Genomic DNA, 20,814 nt, shown 5'->3' on the forward strand with positions numbered 1-20,814 from the left:
ATTTGTATTTCCATTTTCTTGTTGTAAAATGATAATTTTTTCTCCTGTTTTTTCCCAATTTTTCCAATCAATTTTTTTTTTTTGCAAGGCAATGGGGTTAAGTGGCTTGCCCAAGACCATACAGCTAGGTAATTATTAGATGTCTGAAGTCAGATTTGAACTCAGGTACTCCTGACTCCAGGCCTGGTGCTCTATCCCCAATCAATTTTTAAACTTCTTCCTGATCTCTTCTAATAAGTCCTTTGGGGCTGGAGACCAATTCATATTCTCCTCAGAAGTTCTAGATCTCTCTGAGTTAGTATCTTTGCCTTCAAGGTAGCTTTTGATGGACTCCCCCCCCCCCCTTTTCACTGATGTTTCTTCATTTTTCTAGGCTCTTATGTTGGATGAGTGACTGGTTCATACAGCTTTAGTGTTGAAATCCTTAGAGGCATTGCTCATTGGACTTAGTAACTCTAGGTGGGCTGACCAGTTGGGGCTGCTAGATACTTTCCCTGGAGTTTTCATGACCTTGATTTGTGGCTCACTCCCTAGGCCTGGGGGTTTGGGGGAGTGGCAGGATCTGGATTATTCTTGAACAGAATAGGGTGGACCCTCAGGCTATATACTTAAATCCCTTTATCTTCACTTAGCACTGAGGGAGATCTGTTCCTCACTCCTGAGCCTGGGGGCCAGGGTTTTTTTTTTGGGGGGGGGGAGTTGATATTGTGTTTGTTCTGAGAAGAGTCACTTTCTCCCACAGGTATGGGGGTAGGTAAGGGGACTCAACTGGAAACACAGGGACTCTGCTGAAAATACAGAGCTCTTGGCCCTACTCCTTTAGGCCAGCCAAGGTGATTTGATCAATGTCTAATTGCACTCTGGAATGCTCCAGCCCACCTCTCACCCAACCAAAATTTCCATGGCTGTTCTCAGGTTAGTCCCTGGGCCTCACCCTGCTGCTCCTGCTCTGACTCTATGCTCTGTGCCCCTGGCTCGCCCACACTCCCCTGAGACAGACCTTGTTGGTAGATGTGCTCCTCGGTTCTTTTCTGGGTTTTGTGGATCTAAATTCTGTTAAGAGGCTTGATTCATGTTAGTTCTGAGGGAAAGCCAGGAGAGTTTAGGAGAGTGCCTGGCTAATCTCTGCCCATCTTGGTCAGAAGTCTACAGTTATTTAAAATGAAATTTCTCTTTCTGTTTCTTGCCCCTTATATTTGTTGGTTATACATAGAAAAGCTGATGATGTATGTGGGTTTTATATCCTGTTACTTCATTTTGTCATGTGACTCATTTCTTTTTTTTAATTGTTTTTTGAATTTTGCAAATTTCCCCCCAATCTTGCTTCCATCCCCTCCCCTCCCACAGAAGATAGTCTTTACCTTGTTTCCATGCTATACAATTGAATGTATTGAGAGAGAAATCATATCTTTAAGGAAAAAATAAAATTTAAGAGAGGAAATTACATAATAAGATACCTTTAAAAAATTAACGGTAATAGTCTTTGGTCTTTTGTTTAAACTCCACAATTCTTTCTTTTCATACAGATGGTATTCTCCATTGCAGACAGCCTAAAATTGTCCCTGATTGTTGTGCTGATGAAATGAGCAAGTCTAATAAGGTTGTTTGTTCGTCACCACCATGTTGCTGTTAGGGTATACGATGTTCTTCTGGTTCTACTCTTAGTAGTATTCTATTTCATTCATGTGCCATAGTTTGTTTAGGTTTTCCTTTAAAATTTTGGATTACATGGAGACCTTTTATTTTAATCCTTGGGTTTCTTGGGTATAAGCCTAGTAATGATATGAAGGATGTGAATATTTTAGTCATTTCAATTGCATAATTAATTCCAAATTGTTTTCCAAAAGGATTGTACCAAATCTCAGCTCCAACAAAAATATTTCCTTATGCCTGTCTTCTGTGGGTTTATATTTCAATGGTCAACTGTAGATCCCAGTGTTCTTCTCTTCTCTTCTTACAAAATCCTCTTGTAACTTCACCCTTGGTGTAATGTTTCTGTTGAATTAATTGTTTAGCTGGACTCTTACAGTCTGTTCTACCCTTCAGTTCTTTCAATCATCTCTCTTTAATAGCTCTCTTTAGAGTCCAAAGTTTATTCCATCCTCTGCTTTCCTGGTCCTAGAAACTATTTACTCACTTGAATGACTACCTTTCTGTAATTGCCTGGACACATACACTCTCTCTTTTTCTCATTTTGTCTCTCTTTCCGCTCTACTCTGCCATTAGAAGCGGAAATTTTGGGAGTCTTTACTCTTTTAATTTAACAAGAGTTTCAGCTTTCCAATCACTCTAGTTCCAGTGATAAATTATGTCTCTTTTCATCCCCTTTCAAAATGAATATACAGTAGTTATTTTTCATCTTTTGATAAGTGGTCAAATCATGATCAAAAGTCCCTAGTAAAATTTCTCATTAAAGCATGTCATTATATGTAGTCTTTTTGTCAAAAGAAGTATAAACCCTGTAATTCCTTATATTGATTTTATACCAGGACTTGCAAGGAAGCCAAAAATGTTACTTAGAATTTGTTTCCAGAGATTTGAAACCTTTTCCAATAAACACTGACATTCTCAATTAGCAGAAAGAGAAATCAAATTTCCAAAAGTGAAAAACAGTATCATCATTAAGGTTATCTTTTATTTTTTTAATTTAAATTTATTTTTATTAAAGGTATTATTTGAGTTTTACAATTTTCCCCCAATCTTGCTTCCCTCCCCACTCCCCCCCCCACAGAAAGCACTCTGTCAGTCTTTACTTTGTTTCCATGTTGTACCTTGATCCAAATTGGGTGTGATGAGAGAGAAATCATATCCTTAAAGAGAAAAGAAGTCTAAGAGGTAGACAATAAGCTGTTTTTTTTCTAAATTAAAGAGAATAGTCCTTGCACTTTGTTCAAACTCCACAGCTCCTTATCTGGATACAGATGGTACTCTCCTTTGCAGACAGCCCAAAATTGTTCCAGATTGTTGCACTGATGGAATGAGCAAGTCCTTCAAGGTTGAACATCACTCCCATGTTGCTGTTAGGGTGTACAGTGTTTTTCTGGTTCTGCTCATCTCACTCAGCATCAGTTCATGCAAATCCCTCCAGGTTTCCCTGAAATCCCATCCCTCCTGGTTTCTAATAGAACAATAGTGTTCCATGACATACATATACCACAGTTTGCTAAGCCATTCCCCAATTGAAGGACATTTACTGGATTTCCAATTCTTTGCCACCACAAACAGGGCTGCTATAAATATTTTTGTATAAGTAATGTTTTTACCCTTTTTCCTCATCTCTTCAGGGTATAGACCCAGTAGTGGTATTGCTGGGTCAAAGGGTATGCACATTTTTGTTGCCCTTTGGGCATAGTTCCAAGTAGCTCTCCAGAAGGATTGGATGAGTTCACAGCTCCACCAACAGTGTAATAGTGTTAAGGTTATCTTTTAAAGTAGATACAAAAGTACATGCAAGTAAGGTAGAATTGGGGTTCTCTTATCTGTTGAGTTTGACATTCTCAAGTTCCTTTAAATACTCACTTTATTGTATTAGTATTATTTCTTCTTGTTTTAAGTTATTTTTACCTATGCTGTGTTTTTTTAAGATAATGTAGACTCAAAATAATTTTCCTGTAATATATTTAAGAAAACTCTTCATTTTGCCTTATTTGTAATGTAATTTGTTGAATGTACATATTATTGAAAATTTGAATAATAAATACATAATCATCTTATTAAGAGACTTGCTTTAGAAGGATGTTGTTAAGAAAAATTATTTTGAGATATTGGTTGATAATGTAGTATGGAGATTACATGTTATAGACCACATAAAAAGCTCAGAATTCCTCCTTACCACCTTCAGAATGTGACACTGAAAAGAGCTAATACCTGCATAGTACATTATATAAAATTTCTTATTTAAGACTCATACCAACTATGTGAGATAAATAGTACTAGTATCATCTTTTATAAATTAGAAGACTAAGATTCAGTGAAATCAAATGACTTGCTGGGAAGTCATCTGGAAAACATCAAAAATGGAATTTGAATTTGATTTACTCTTGATTGTCCTACCTTGGAATGATTTGCTTGACAACACTGCCTCTGTCAAAATGTATCTTGAACTTAAAGTTGCGACTTGAACTTAAAACCCTAAGCATTTTCACTTAAGTTTTCTGGTTGACTCAAATATGAATCATTAACTTTATTTCTATTGTATTTATAAACAAAATTTTTAGGAGTAGATTTGTTTTGGAGGTACTTTGTTGCTTTGTGGGAGTTTTTTTTCTTTCAGTCTTCAGCATCCACTACCCATCTATTCATATATAAGGAGATTGTTTTCTCCTGTGTCATAAGCTAAAAGACGTTAAATTCTAATCATGGTGAAATTTCTTTAAATATAGAAATTAACAGCACACCAAACTGACTTAGTTTTCAACAAGATTCACTTCCTTACTTTCTTCATTCATCAGAGTTTTTCAGATCATGGTTTCTCTGTGTATAAATGTAGAACTTCCCTGCATGTTTTAGTTAACAGTTGAATTTTTTTAACTCTTCACTATTTAATTTTAACAATTCACTTCAGTTCTGCAAACTTTGATTAAGTTTTCATATGCTTGATAGAAAATGAAATGTTTAAATTAGAAACTAGAAACATATATTCCTTAATGCCAATAACATACAGCAAGTACATTGTCTAATCATTCCAGAAAATTATTGTTTAAAACTTCACTGTTACAAATTATTTTTGTTAAATGCAATTAGCTATAACATCTAATCCTTGTACTGAATTGCTACTGCTAAATGCTATTGCATCAGTTCTCCTATGTTTCTTTTAACTTCCTATTAGTCAATACTTTCTTATTTTTCAGAAATATTTTGCTAGGGTTGAAAAGGCATAATTTTTTTTTATTTTATGGACTAGGAAACAGATAACATAGATGAAGTGCATTCCCAAAGGTCATATAGATTGTTCGCATGAGTACCTGGACTAGGACCCAAATATGTTGATTATCAGTCAAGCATTCTTTCTTAAAATTATTTAAAATCATAATTCTTTGTGGGAATTTATCCCAAGAACTAGGTGGCAATTTCTTTTTTTTAAAATATAACCTGCACCCCGTCTTCCCCTCATTATCACCATAAACTAATTTCAAAAGAAAATACCAGTCAGGATCTTTTGAAAGCAATCATTAACTCCCTTGACCCAGCAATACCACTACTAGGTCTATTTCCAAAGATGACTAGGAAAAGAACATATATGTTATAAAATGTTTTTAGCAATTCTTTTTTGATGGCAAAGAACTAAGTATTGTAGGGATGCATGTCAACTAGAAAATGGCTGAATAAACCATATTATTGTGATGAAATACAACCATGTTTATAAGAAATTACAAACTTTATGACATTAGAAAAACAAGGTTAGACATGCATGAATTAATGAAGAGCAAAATGAACAGAATCAAGAGACTATCATATATACAATAGTAGCATTATTGTTTTAAGAATAACTTTGAGTGACTAAATTATTTCGATTGCTATAAATACCCAAAATAACTACAAAAGGTAAATGAAGATGCTGTCTGCATCCAGAGAAAGAACTGATAAATAGAAGTATGTGTAGAATGATTTCACATAGATAATAATGAAATACATATATGTACATATTTGAATGAAATATATAAAGAAAATACATATTTTTGTCTAATGATGGACATAACTGAGGGAATAGAAGAAAAAAGGAGGAAATTTTTCAAGATAAGTTTATTATATATTTAAAAGAAATAGCAAGTTGTATTGATAATAATAATCTTTGCAATTTCTTGTGTAGTTGTCTTTTTATTATACTGTTATAGAAATGCTTTAGTCCATAAATTAAAAATAAAATTTAAAAAATAAATTAATAACTTCCTAAATATAAAAACAAATCAAATGATCACAAATGCAATCATTTCTGGGTCATTTTCTGGTACAGAAGCCTTGGAAAATTAGATTTACTCAGTCTCAGACTAACTTTCTTAACATCTTGGTGATGGTGCATTCAAAAATGGGAGAAATCCTACAGGCTGCACAGGAGAGGTAAAGCTCTGTTTGATTTTATCAGGATAGGAGTAGTTTTAGAGATGAATAATTAAATACCCTGATGGAGTTATTTCCCTCACTGGGAAATAGTAGGTAGTTTACAAATAAATTTTGGATCATAATAAGAACTGACTCTCTGTAACAGATAGTATTTAGATAGATTGTCTAAATCAGAAGTCTCTTCTTACAAGTCTCTTCCATCCTTTTTGAACACTTTCTAAATGTGTGTATACATATATACATGCACTTACAATATACATACACATCCCTATACATATTTGTATACACATGCATGTTTAGAGACAAACATAGACAAACATACAGCATATTCCCAAAGCAGGGGCATGCTGATAATGTTTGTCCTTCATTTTTGAAGATTAAGACATCAGGTAAGTGATGCTATGATAAGCAAGAGAATTAGATTTGAGTGAGGGAGATACAGTGCTAAGTCACCGGCCTCACTTCTTCCAGGGCCAGATATGAATTAGGACAACTGGAGATGACCCTGGATGTAGGGCAATCAGGGTTAAGTGATTTGCCCAAGGTCGCACAGCTGGTAAGTGGCAAATATTTGAGGCTGGATTCAAACTCCAGTCCTCCTGAATCCAAGGCCAGTACTCCATCCACTGCACCATCTAGCTGTTGTGTGTTGGTGTTTAACAGCCAGCTCTCCAAAAAGCACTGCATATTTTTAAGTTTAATTTTCATTATTAGCAACTTTGTCATCAGTTTCTTAAGTCTAGGTTTTAATCTAAGACTTTATTAATTCTAGACTATCAAAAAAATGACAGCTAGGTGGTACAGTGGATTGAGTTCTGGGTCTGGAGTAAGGAGAATCTGACTCCAAATCCATATCCAGGCACTTACTTGCTGATTGACCCTGACAAGTCACTTAATGCTGTTTGCCTCAGTTTTCTCATCTACAAAATAAACTGGAGGAGGAAATATCAGACCATTCTATATTCTTTGTCAAGCAAATCTCAAATAGGGTCATGAAGAATTGGACATGATTGAAATGACCCAACAACAGTAACAAAACTCAAGAAGACAATAAATCTTGCCCTTCTTTCTAGTATTTGTCTATCTCTGAGATAAATGCTCACTTAGAAAATTTAATAATTGATTCTCAAAAGTTATATGAGTTGGTTTTGATACCCCTGTGACCAAAAAAATCTTAGCTCAATTTCAGTATATGTATATGTATTTGTATATGTATGTGTATGTGTATATGTATATGTATATGCATATGTGTGTATGTACATAAACTCCATACACATATATACACATATACATAAAATATATGTATATGTGTATGTGTGTGTATATATATACACACACACACATATTTATGAATTTGCCTACCCCCCCTCTAGGCCTCTGGAAGCCAAGATGGTAGTGTGTAATATTGTTCAGTAGAAATATCTAACTGGCCATGTGAATTTTTACATTTTAGAACCAGTTTATCCTAAGAATAATTTGCTTTGAGATATCTGTTACATGGAAATATTACTACTCAGCTTCAGGGACTTATAAAAATGATACTTTAAATGTAAATGGTAATGTTTTTTCTTTCACTATTCAACAAAGTGTAAAATCCCTGAAGGTGGGACTTCATATAAACTTATTTATTTATATTTCTCACCTATGATTTTTATGTAGATAATAGAAAGCGATTTCAGTAAGTACCATACCTTATTTGATATGTTCAGACTCTATTTGAGGGCATCAATGCTATCGATTCTTCTCAAAATGTGGTAGAGGGAATGGATCTGGGTTCCCACCCCTGATACTTACAGTACATGTGAACAAGTACATTAACTGATTTGGGCCTCACTTTCCTCATCTTCAAAATGATTATTTGATGAGCTTGAAAATTGTTAGAGAAGACCTGATATAATAAATATGTAGCCCTGATATTCCCATATCTGTCATAGTACCACTAGTCTTTTACTTTAATGAAACATTCTTACCAATTAGTCAACACTGCTGAAAGAATGAAAGTGATCTCATAATATGCATAAAGCTTATTAAAATCAGACTATCTTTTAAAATCTGTGTTTAAAAATTTTGAGCCCTGTTAATCTTAATGCTCTAGAACAAATTCCTATTGAACTGAGAGTGAAAGGCAATAGGTACAAGGTAGACTGATTATGTGTCTGTATATATGGGGATATATAAATATATATATTGTACATATATAAATATGGATATTATATATACATATGTATCCATTTATAACTATAGATTTGGACACATCTGTAAATGCATATATATGTATGAATGAATTTATTTTTTATCATATATTTACATATATATACATACACATATAAAACTCTGTTTACCCCAAAATTCCTACAAAAAATAAGACCTCAAGTTCCTTCCCCCCATCCCCAAACATTCTTCCCTATTCATCGGGTTCCTACTGCATAGTGTCTCCAAACCTAATTAATGGTTATGTGGTTGATTCTCTCTGCCTCTTCCCTTCTCCATCATTTCCACCCCCTTCCAAATGTCTCCCTTGACTGTTCCATTATCACTTTCTCACATCAGCTTCTTCTGAACCCTTTTGCCACTTGCCTCTTTACTCAATGTGCCTTATTAAAGTGTAATTGTATCCCCACTTCTGACTGTCATTGTGGGCTTCCTCAGCAAGAACCCAATGATCCAAGCCTGCCTCATTTTATAATTTCATAAATTTAATTATCATTTCACATGGGCAAGTCATTTGTTGTTTTTAAATTTGTTTCCTCATCGGTAAAAAATGAGGAACTTGGACTAGATGGCTTCTAACATTCCTTCCAGCTCTAGATGTATGATCCTATAAATCAGTGCATTGTTTAATGTAATAATTTAACTGACCTTTTCTCATTGTTCTTCATTGTACAATTAATCATGTTGATGATATTATCTTCTTTTCTGGTTTGTAGTAGAATAAACAAAGACAATTGCAGTTTAGAGATTAAAACAGTACTGAAATGATTCATAGTTATGTTCTCTGTTATTGGCCTATTATTACTACAACTATATAATGTTCTCAGAGGGAGCATGTAATCATTTTTTTTGTCTTGTAACTTTTAAATAAATTTTTCTAGGTGATAATTAAATTGTTTTTTTTTTTGGTAAAGAACCCCAGGTCATTCATTTTCCTCTTTTCTGATGATGATGATAATGGAGCTGCTGATGAAGGTGGTGATGATGATATTGATGATAGTGGATAACTTCATGCTCTGCATAGAATTGACTGTTACTATTCATTGTTTCATGAGGGCCTCATTTCATCCCAACACTTAAGTGTTGGTGTTAGTGCCTTCTTCATCTGATATAAAGAAAGTCAGGGAAATATGGAGATTAAGGTAAGAAATGAGAACATTCCAGGGAGACATCTAGTAGAAAGGAAGAGATTTGGAATATGGACTGCATGAGGAACAACAACAAAGTCATTGTTAAGAACTGTAGAATTTGTGGAGGGTAGCAAAATATAAGGAGATTGGAAAGGTAAGAAAGGACCAAGTGATACGGATTTTAGAAATCAGAGAATTTTGTCTTTGATTTTGAAATTAATAATGAGCCACTGGAATTTACTGAGTAGAAGACTAACATTGTCATATCTTTAAGAGGATTAACATGATAGTTGAGTAATGGATGAGTTGAAATGTGGAAAGATTTTTAAGGTAATAAGACCAATCAGTTGGTTATTATAGTAAAGACATGAAATAATAAGCATTCAGAACCAGAATGTCAGCTTTATCTCAAGAGAGAAGTAGCATTAGAGAGAGAAATAATAAGATTTGGCAATTGATTGGCTATGAAGTGTGAATGCAAGTGAGAAGTCAAGGAATGGTGGCAACTAGATTGCAAGTTGAGGGACTGGGAGATTAATTACCTTGGTAGTAAAAGAAAGATGTAAAAAGAAGGGGAGAATTGCAGGGAGAGTGAAGATAACGAGATAAGTTTTTGGACATGTTGAATTCAAAATATCTATGGGACATCTAGTTCAAGATATCCAATAGACATTTGGAGGTAAAAGATTGAAAACCAGGAGAGAGGTCTGGAATGAGTAAATAGATCTTAGAATCTAGAAACAGCCTCTATTGCATAGTCATGATACTGAAAACCATGAACACCGACATGATCATTAAATGAAATATTATATAGAGAGAAGAAAAAGGGGTCAAAGATAGAGTTTTGAGGCACATCTATTATTGGTGGGTATTCCCTAGATGAAAATCCAGAAAAAGAAAACTCTAAAGGAAGGGTCAGACCTGTAAAAGAATTAGAAAAGGTTATTCACTAAAAAAAAAAAAGTGGGTGGCTAGGTGGTGTAATGGATAGAACACCAGCCTTGGAGTCAGGAGTACCTGGGTTCAAGTTCGGTCTCAGACACTTAATAATTGCCTAGCTGTATGGCCTTGGGCAAGCCACTTAACCCCATTTGCCTTGAAAAGAAAACCCAGTCTCATATCTAAATCTATGATTTTATTTAAAATACTCATATTGACATAAATATCAATTTTTAGGGTTAGAATATTAAAATTGATTTAATAATAAATAGCATATTATTTTATAATTAAACCTGAGTTTAAGTCTCCCACCCATGACTGATCCTTGTTGTTGCTTCATTTCATGTTAGGATTAACCTGTGGGTAACTGTTTGTCACTAATGCTGCTGCCTCAGTACTTGCTTTGACTTCTAAAGTCTGCCACTCCAGATGAGCATCTCTCCAGCCTAGTCAAAACCTCCCTCTGGATGGCAGTAGAGAAGAGAAGAGACAAGATGGTTCCTGGAAGCAGCAATGATAGGTGATGATATCAGTCATATTGGATAATATGGCTATAGAAAAGGGCTGAACATCCTATTCTTTTGAAAGCTACCCTTCACTGGATGGATTGATTGAATACTTGTTGTGAGCTGCCAACTTCATATATTTCAATAAACGTTTATGTTACAAAAGGAAACTTGTAACTACTGTCACAATTTTGAGGCATATTTTGCCTGATGAATGAATGTGTCACTTCTCTTCAGTCTTTTCTATAATAATAATAATAATATTTACATAATATTTTAAGGTTTGTAAAGTACTTTGTATGTATCATTTCATTTGATCTTCCCAATAACCTTGGGAGGTAGAGTCTATTAGTATCTGCATTTTATAAATAATAAAGCTGAAACTGAGAGGGGTAAGTGATATATATCTAGAGTAGATATATCTAGTTGCCCTACCTAGAGAAGCCCCAAATTACTCTTGTTTTCATTGATTGGTCAACAATATATCCCAGGCATTTGATCTTTTTCTTTTGATGTTTAGCCTTTTTCTACAGCAAATTGTTTCAGTTTTGGTCAGAAATTTTGAGGGTCTTTCCCTTCCAGATTGATTTTTTTTGACTATGCAAAAGAGACCATTCTTTGCTTTGCTTCATTTCTTTCTAACCTGCCTTAATCACAGAATGGGTATTGTGTCAGTCAAACTGAGACCTATTAAAGATATTCCTGATCCATATCTGGCCACTGGACCCACATGTTTCTGGAAAAGAAAGTGAGGCTAATGACTTTACTTGGCCCTACTTTTCCCACTTAAATTCAATTCACTTGATGTCATGGAAAAAACATGAGAAAAAAACAAAACAAAAGGTGATTGGAAATTAGATCTTCCTAACTCCAAGTAGAATGGTCCAAGCACAATCAATGTTTTAGTGAAGCAGTGTGGTAGAGTGGATAGAATGCTAAACTTGGAATCAGACTATCTTAATTTCAACCACCCTCTGACAGTTATTAGTGTATAATTATCTGCAAGTGATTTAGCCTTTCTTTTTTTTTTTGACATTTTAACATTTTATTTGTTTTACAATTATATACAAGGCTCTGAATTCTACAATTTTCCCCCCACCCTGATTTAGCATTTCTGAATCTGTTTCTTCATCTATAAATGCTTTAATATTAAAATGGATTTATGATTTCATCAATTTAACACTTTCTTGTAGTAATGCAGATCTCAGTGTGTACATAGCTGTCTATTATGTTCATGATCTCCCAAAAGTTTGCCACAGGGTTTCTACCACGTTGGAGATTTTCCTTGAAAATACACATGCACACACACACACACACACACACACACAAACACAAACATAAATTTGGAAATCTTTAAAATTTTGATTAATTAGTCTTTCATTAAATTAGTCTTTCCATACATGGATGGGAAGGCTGAATACAGGCAGTGTAGTATAGACTGGAAGAAAAAGTTTACTGGACAAGAAGTCACAAAGCTTGGAATCTGTCAGGCTATGATTTCATTATCTGTGAGACCTTAATTAGCAAAATCACTTAATGTGTCTGAACCTACAAAATGAGTAGGTTGGATAAATTATGAGAAATGTTTCTCCTAGGCCTGGAATTCTAGTTTGTTTGTTTTTTGTTTTTCCTTTTTCTTAGTCCAGACAAAATATAAGAAAGTTGAGATTTCTTCTTTTTCTGTGGCTTCTTATAGTTAAGGCTACCAGTGCCAAAGGGGAACTATGAGAGAGACAGATTGACAGAGACAGTCAGAAATGAGGGGAAAAGGAGGCCCCTTTCTTTTACTCTACTTTCAAATAGATAGTGGAAAAGAGGGCAAAAAGGAATCAGTGTTGAAACTGACAAACATACTTTCTTTGAAGGAGGGAAGCAATTAGATTTTGTGGATGGTACAATGTGCCTTAAGTGGTAAATAACAATTCCAAAATTCTATATTCTTTAAATGAAACAAGATAGGATATATTTATTTAAGGGAATCTATACTATGAAGATAAAACCAGGGTGGAGACCAGCCTTAGTTTTCCTTGTCATCCAAAAATACAGGAGTAAGTTGATTTTGAAGACCAAAAGGTAAGATATAGTGAAGGAAGCATTAAGCTATGTAGCCTAACTCTATCCCTTTGTTGTTGTTCAGTCATTTAAAACTTTTCATGATCCACTTAGGGTTATTTAGGCAAAGAAACTGCAGGGTTGGTTTCCTTTTCCAGCTCATTTTACAGATGAGGAAATTTAGGCAAACAGAATTGAGTGACTTGCCCAGAGTTACACAATTAGAAGTGTCTGAGACCAGATTTAAACTAAGATCTACCTGACTCCAGGTCTGGAATTCTATTCACTTGCTGTCCCTTACTAACCATCTCACTTTTGGAAAGTACCATCTCTGATCTGGACTTCTATTTTCTCTATAAGATTATTGCACTGGGTTCATATCTGAAGTTTCTTCTAATTTTGATGTTTATTAAGCACTGTTGCTATTTACTGCTACCACCATTTTCTATTATTACCAAGACCCTGTGCTTGGTTCTGGTGATATAAAGATAAATATCCTCTGCCCTCAATGAGCTTAAAATCTACTGTATATGGACACACATACTGACACACAAAAGAAAAGGAATACATAATATTCAAGGGAGGAGGCAAAAGTCATAATAACTGTATCAGATAAATTCTCATGTCGAAGGTGGAACTGTAATTGTGCTTTGAGGGAACCAGTGATTCTTTGAAGCAGAGGAAAGAAAATGGCAACACTTTGTGCAGAGGTGCAGAGAAAAGAAATTTGCATTATGTATTGAGACTGATGGCAGGCAGACAACGCTGTTCTGACAAGGGTTGTAGGCATTCATTGATTCATTTTAATCACGCAGCAAACATTTATAAGTATCTGCAATGTACAAATGCACTATGCTAGGAGCTGAGAGGCAAAAAGTGAATAAATTATGACATGCCCTCATGCTGAAGGAGTTTGCATTCTAATTGCAACCATGCTTATCAGGATGAATAACTAAAAATGTGATCTTGGTCATGCTGAAACAGAAATAGTATGGTAATGGCAGAAAAGATTGCAGAAGCAACCACAAAAAAATGTCAGTCCAACTAATTTGCAGACAGAGCCTTGTATGACAAAGTCCTCAATCCTCTTTTGAGGAGGGAAACAATTTTTATTTCAAAAGTTTAGCTTTAATTCTGAATGCAGAAAAACTATTATATTTCACCAAGACATTTATTATCCTCCATAATTGTTAAAATTAAACTAAGAAAGTAAAACAAAAAGAAATAAAGACTCTTTTTGCTAACATAACATTTGAGAACAAATCCCTGTCAAAAATCCTCTGACATAGTTTATTCTTTTCCATTGCCTCAGGCAGCCTGAGTACTATCATAATCTCACTAGACAATTTTGAAGCCCAGATGTTATGAGTAAACTAAAATTTTTAAAAAAATAAACAACAATAAAATTTTGAAAACATAAAACAGGAATTTTTTGACAGGGTGAGTCAAAAAATATAATTTTCTAGATTACTCTTTGGGATTACAAAAAATGTAGGTAGGATTAGGGTTCCTCTCAGCTTTAAATTCTTTGATTCTATAATCTTAGTGTGGGAAAGAACTCATAATTTATAGTGTTCATGGTATTCTGCTTCCTTATCTATCAACAGTGAGGTAATTGTACTACCTGATTTCTAAGATTGCTTCCAATGCTAAATCTGTGATTCTATGACAAATATCTCTATTAGATGATTATTCATAGGTGACACGTTCACACAAAAGATTGTTTAAAATCTAAGTGTGAAACAGAGAATCAAGAAACTGGAAGAGATCTCAAAGGCCATCTTAATTCACCTCAGACTTGAACAAGAATCTTCCCTTGTACATATTGCTTTAGTTTGAAACCCTTTGGCATCATTTGGACAAGTCTGGTTTGTTTTTTGTTTTTTGTTTTTGTAAGGCAATGGGGTTAAGTGGTTTGCCCAGGGCTACACAGCTAGGCAATCATAAAGTGTCTGAGGCTAGATTTGAACTCAGGTACTCCTGACTCCAGGGCTGGTGCTCTATCCACTGCGCCACCTAGCTGCCCCTTGGACAAGTCTTGATGAATGTTATGGACCTTCTCTTTGCCAACAAAGGTAGAAAGCTTGGTCTGGTACCCTCCTTTAATGATTCAGCATTAGACAAAGATAGATATCCAAAGCATCATTTCAAGGTTCAGTTGACTGAATTTATCCTTGGGATTAGTTGTTTCTAATGTAGATATTGAATAGATTTAAAGTGCTCAAAGGAAAACCAGATTTACCAGTGAGCTTATTCACATTCTGTTGCTATCTTTGAACTAGGATTGACTTTTCACAGATGTCAGGATTGGGAATGACTCTAAACCTAATGTTTTATGGTACGTATATTGTTACAATAGGATAGATTGTTTAGCCAGGAGTTATTAGCTACAATATTTTCCACAAGAGAATGATATATTGACTGACAGAGCCATAGTAATTTTTATTATCACAGGATTATTCCTGAAGTCTGCATTAATAGTTCTGAAGTAACATTCTTATGGAAATACTTTCCCTTTCTTATTTTTTTTTCTTATTTCTTATAATTCACAGAGAAGAAATAGCTGGGAAATCTTTGTGGCTATTTTGTGCATGATCTTGGTGTTTTCCTTATTGCTATTAAGGGTTTGATTCCTATTACAGGATTACTGCTGCTCTCTTTTTCATCATAGAGAAGTTGACTTTACCTCTACATTCTATTCATAGCTGTTATACAGTTCTTGTCAATATAATTCAGACTTTTTGATTTTCTTCCAAGAAAAGACTTTTGCATGAGTAATTGGATTTAAAGAGGGAACTAATCCTGTGGGTCCCAGGTATTAAGTCTTTGGAAGGAGAGCAGCATAAACTACCACGATGTCTTCCTCTCCTATTTCTTCTCATATCTTGATTTCATTGGCCAAAGCTGGGATTAACGTTAGAGTGTATGTAAACTTCTTATTCTTTGTCTGCATTGCTAAATAATGCAGTACTAAGCACATTTAAAAAATAATAAATTTATGTTTCCTACTACATGCAAAGATAGTTTTCAATATTCATTTTATAAGATTTTGAGTTCCCATTTCTCTCTCTTTTTTCTTCTCTCCCCCTCCCTTGACAGCTAGTAATCTAGTATAGGTTATACATATATAATCTTGTTAAACATATTTCCATAATAATCGTGCTGTGAAAGAAGAAGAACAAAAGGGAAAGATCATGAGAGGGGGAAAAATAAAACATAAGACAAATTTTAAAGATTGAAAATAGTGTGCTTTGGTTTTCATTTGGACTCCACAGTTCCTTCTTTGAATGTGAATGGAAACATGAATGGATATCCTTTAAAATTGTCTTTGATTATTGTACTACTGAGAAAAGCAAGTTCATAATAGCTGATCATCATACAGTGGTGCTATTAATGTGTCTAATGTTCTCCTGGTTCTTCTCACTTCACTTAGTATCAGTTCATGCAAGTCTTTCCAGGCTTTTCTGAAGTCCAGTTGCTCATGATTTCTTACAGAGCAATAGTACCCCATTACATTCATATACTACAGTTTATTCAGCTGTCCCCAATTGATGGGCATTCCCTCAATTTCTAATTCTTTGCCACTACAAAAAGAACTGCTATAAATATTTTTGTACATGTGTGTTTTTTTCCCTTTCTTATGATTTCTTTGGGATTCAGACCTAGTAGTGTCATTGCTGGATCAAAGGGTATGGACAGTTTCATTGCCCTTTGGGCAAAGTTCCAAATTTCTCTTCAGAAAAGTTGAATTGGTTCACAACTCATAGGCTTGGATGTTACATATGATCTTTAGAGAGACCTAATCTCAAGAATTAGGTATAAGAGGCAACTCAAAAGTTAGAAACAACCACTATAATTTAAGTAGATCTACTTCAGGAAATGGAGCAAGCCAAAGTATACATAGTAAGGATTCCCTTGCATTGAGTGGTCTAGGGTTATAGAAGTAATAGAAAGGAATTTTCAAGTTAGCTCAGGAGCTTGGATCTTTCAAGCCTAAATTCAACAGTTTTTCTTCCCTTACTCTAAGCCAGTGTTAAAAAAAAAAAACAAACTTAAATAGATATGCATCCCTGCCAGTCACATATTGATTTAGAAAATCACAAATTAACATTATCTGGATCATATTGTAGTTTTTGTATATTTTACTAAAAAATCTCTCAATTATATTTTAATCTGTTTCTTGTCACAGTTAGGAATGGGCCATAAGTTTGATATCTCTCCTCTAGACTTCTTGGATACAACACTTCAGCACTCTTGACTTCATTCCTGGTTCATGAAGAAAAAAAAATCCTTTTCCTAGTTGAGCTTTCATAATTCTACCTCATGGGCTTTCTTACCTCAAAGTGTTTTTTTTAATTTGTTTCTCTTAAACAAATCTCATATTGCTATTAATATCATAATACTTTTGCTCTATCTAACCTCACTGAAACAAATTTTAATGGGTTTATTATATTAGCTCAACTGGATTCCAAATAAATGATTTGCAATCTTTATCCAGATCTTCTGACCTCCATTCCCAGCACATGACTGAGGCATGAAACTTCTGATAATGTAAAAGAATTGATTCCCCTACGTTACCAATTTTTTATCTAAAAATATCTGATATAGTGAAATATCAATTAACATGAAATAATTGGAGCACAACAGAATAGTAAGATATATGGAGTTTTCTGGTTAACTGAAGGTTAGGTACAAAACACTTTTTGGTTTAATTCTAATGAGAAATTCTAAACATTTCCTAATTTTTCTTTGCTGCTTTAGTATATAGAAATACTGAATATTGTTTAATTTATGATGATTGAGGGTCCTGAAGATATCTTTCCAAATATCCATTCTTTTATACAGGAAGATTAATGTGGATAGATAAAAAGAAAAAAATCTTTTTTTTTAGCTTTTATTGAAATTTTATTTAATTTTTCCAATTACATGCAAAATTAGTTTTCAACATTCATCCATTTGCAAGTTTATGAATTCTACATTTTTCTAACTTTCCCTTCCCTCCCCCCTCCCCATGGCAGTAAACAAACTGTTAAAAATTGTACATGTACAATTATGTTTAGCACAATTCCATATTGGTCATGTTGTGAAAGAGGAATTAGAATTAAGGGCAGGGAAAAAACATGAGAAAGAAATGAAAAATATAGAAGTTTTTTTTAATAAATGAACACAGTTTACTCTACATTCATAATCCATATTTCTCTGGATATAGATGGTGTTTTCTTAAATAGGTCTGTCAGGATTTTCCTTCATCACTAAACTATTGAGAGGAGCTGCATTTGTCATAGTTGATTATCTCAAAATGTTGTAGTTAATATACACAATGTTTTCTTGGTTCACTTTACTCAGCAAAAGGTCATGCAAGTCTTTTCAGGTTTCTCTAAAGTCCAGCCAGGCACTCATGATTTCTTAGAGAACAATAATACTCCATAGCATTTGTGTACTTGTTCAGTCATTCCCCAATTGCTGGGCATCCCCTCAATTTTCTTTTTCTTTTTTTTTAGATGTTTTTGCAAGGCAAACGGGGTTAAGTGGCTTGCCCAAGGCCACACAGCTAGGTAATTATTAAGTGTCTGAGGTCAGATTTGAACTTAGGTACTCCTGACTCCAGGGCTGGTGCTCTATCTACTGTGCCACCTAGCCACCCATCCCCTCCATTTTCAATTCTTTATTACCTACAAAAGAGTTTCTATAAATATTTTTGTATATTTGTTTTCCTTTTTTGTATGTGTGTGATCTCTTTGGGATATAGATCTAATAGTGGTATTGCTGGAGTAGAGAATACACGGTTTTATTGCCCTTTGGACATAGTTCCAAATTGCTCTCCAGAATGACTGGATCAGTTCACATTTCCACCAGCAGTATCTTAGTGTACTACTAATTTTCTCACATCTCCAACATTGATCATTTTCCTTTTTTGTCTTCTTAGCCAATTTGATAAGTGTGAGGTGGTAGTCAGAGTTGTTTTAATTTGCATTTCTCTTATCAAAAGATTTAGAGCATTTTTTCATATGACTATAAATAGCTTTTATTTCTTCATGTGAAAAGGATTTCTGTTCATATCCTTTGATCATTTATCAATTGAGGAATGATTTGCAATCTTATATTTTATATATATATATACACAGAGAACTGAATAACATTTATAATAAAAATTTATATAATCAAAAATTTATTAATATATTCTACACAAAATATTAATATATAAAATAGATTTATTAATATATTTATATAATTAAAAAGTCTTAATGGAGATATAAAAGATGGGATAGGCTTCTTCAAAATAAAACTAGTTCTTTTTTGTTAGATGTTTTGAAGTGAAGACTAGATGAATACTTGTCAGGAAATTGTACAAGGAATTCTTGCTCAGATATTTTTTTTTTTTTAGGTTTTTGCAAGGCAAAAGGGGTTAAGTGGCTTGCCCAAGGCCACACAGCTAGGTAATTTTTAAGTGGCTGGGACCAGATTTGAATCCAGGTACTCCTGACTCCAGGGCCAGTACTTTATCCACTACGCCACCTAGCCACTGCTTTTGGTCAGATTTTAAAGAAAAGGTCGAACTAAGTAGACTCTGAATTCTTTTTCCTTTCTAAGTGTGTAGAATTGTAGATCTAAAGCAAAGCAATAAGAGTTTCTTCTAAATGTATATTGATCCTAGGAATATTCAGAAATGAATCATAGTATTATGGTGCTAGTGTTGGCACACATCATTTTGCAAATGAATGACAAAGGTCTTGAGATGTTAAGCGATTTACCTAAAATTCATAAAAATAATAGTTTGAGATTAAGATTCATATCCCAGGACTCCAAGTTCAGAATCTTTTTTGCTGCTTCATGAATGAAAGGTTTTTGAGTTTTAGAGCACATCTGATATGAGATTGTGCTAATTCTTCTCTTTTTTCCCAAGAGAAGAGAGAAAGAAAAAATGTTTTTTACTTGAAGGTTCCATTTATTTAGGTTATATTCATTTTGTTTCAACTACTTTATATAAACTCTTTGTATTCTAACTCTTGTTAAATCCATACTCAGAAATTTCTGTTCAGTATGGCACTCTAAAAACTAATTTTGGCATGTTACTGAAATGACACACTGTCCATGTTGAAATTACCTTATTATTTAATCAATTCAATTTAAAATTTCTTGGTTTAATAATATCATAAAATTAAAAGCACACATTTTTATATTTGTCTCACAGTGTTATAAAACCTTTAGATCAGTAACACTTTGAGATAGTTACATTTTAAAAATATAGAAACTGAGGCTCAGAAAGGTTATGACTCATCCTCTAGTAAATGTGAGAGGAACAATTAAAACCCACATCTTCCTTATTCCAAGTCCTTCACTCTATTCCTTTTGCTACCTTACTTCCCTTTCATCTATCAACATTTTATAGGTGAAGAAACAAAGGAGCAGAGAAGCTAAATGATTTGTCACAATCCCACCATGACTGGGTAGTAGAGTGGGAATATGATTTTCCAGATCAGTGATGAGTCACCCTCTTTGTGATTTTATTAATACTTGTTATGAAACCTACCAACGGTTTGTCCACCTACTTGCTTCCTAATTAAAGTGGGAATGAGAACAGTTGGTACCTAATTATTATTATTATTATTATTATTATTATTATTATTATTATTATTATTAGGTGATATCTTATTATTGACAGTAATAATTCCTGTTCCAGATAATGCCAAATTTCTTAAGCCTCACTATATTAAGATCTAAAATAGCATCTAGAATGACTTAGGGAAATCATAAAATTTAGGGTTGGAAAGCTTACATTTTTCAGTGAGTTAGCTATGTGTTAGAGCAGGACTTGTTCAATGGCATAAAATTCAAATCTAGGATCTCTGATATTAAATCCATTTCTCTTTATGAACTTCCTCCTCATGGAGAGATGAAAAGGACCACAAGTCAAT

At 33.9% G+C, this 20,814-nt stretch overlaps 1 pseudogene; it reads left to right on the forward strand.

Moving 5' to 3' along the window:
• Nucleotides 1-19,016, forward strand: part of LOC141491477 (baculoviral IAP repeat-containing protein 5 pseudogene) — a 104,680-nt pseudogene extending 85,664 nt beyond the window's left edge.
• The last annotated feature ends 1,798 nt before the right edge of the window (nt 19,017-20,814 follow it).

This window comes from Macrotis lagotis, chromosome 6 (assembly GCF_037893015.1).
Source record: "Macrotis lagotis isolate mMagLag1 chromosome 6, bilby.v1.9.chrom.fasta, whole genome shotgun sequence".
Lineage (NCBI taxonomy): Eukaryota > Metazoa > Chordata > Mammalia > Peramelemorphia > Peramelidae > Macrotis > Macrotis lagotis.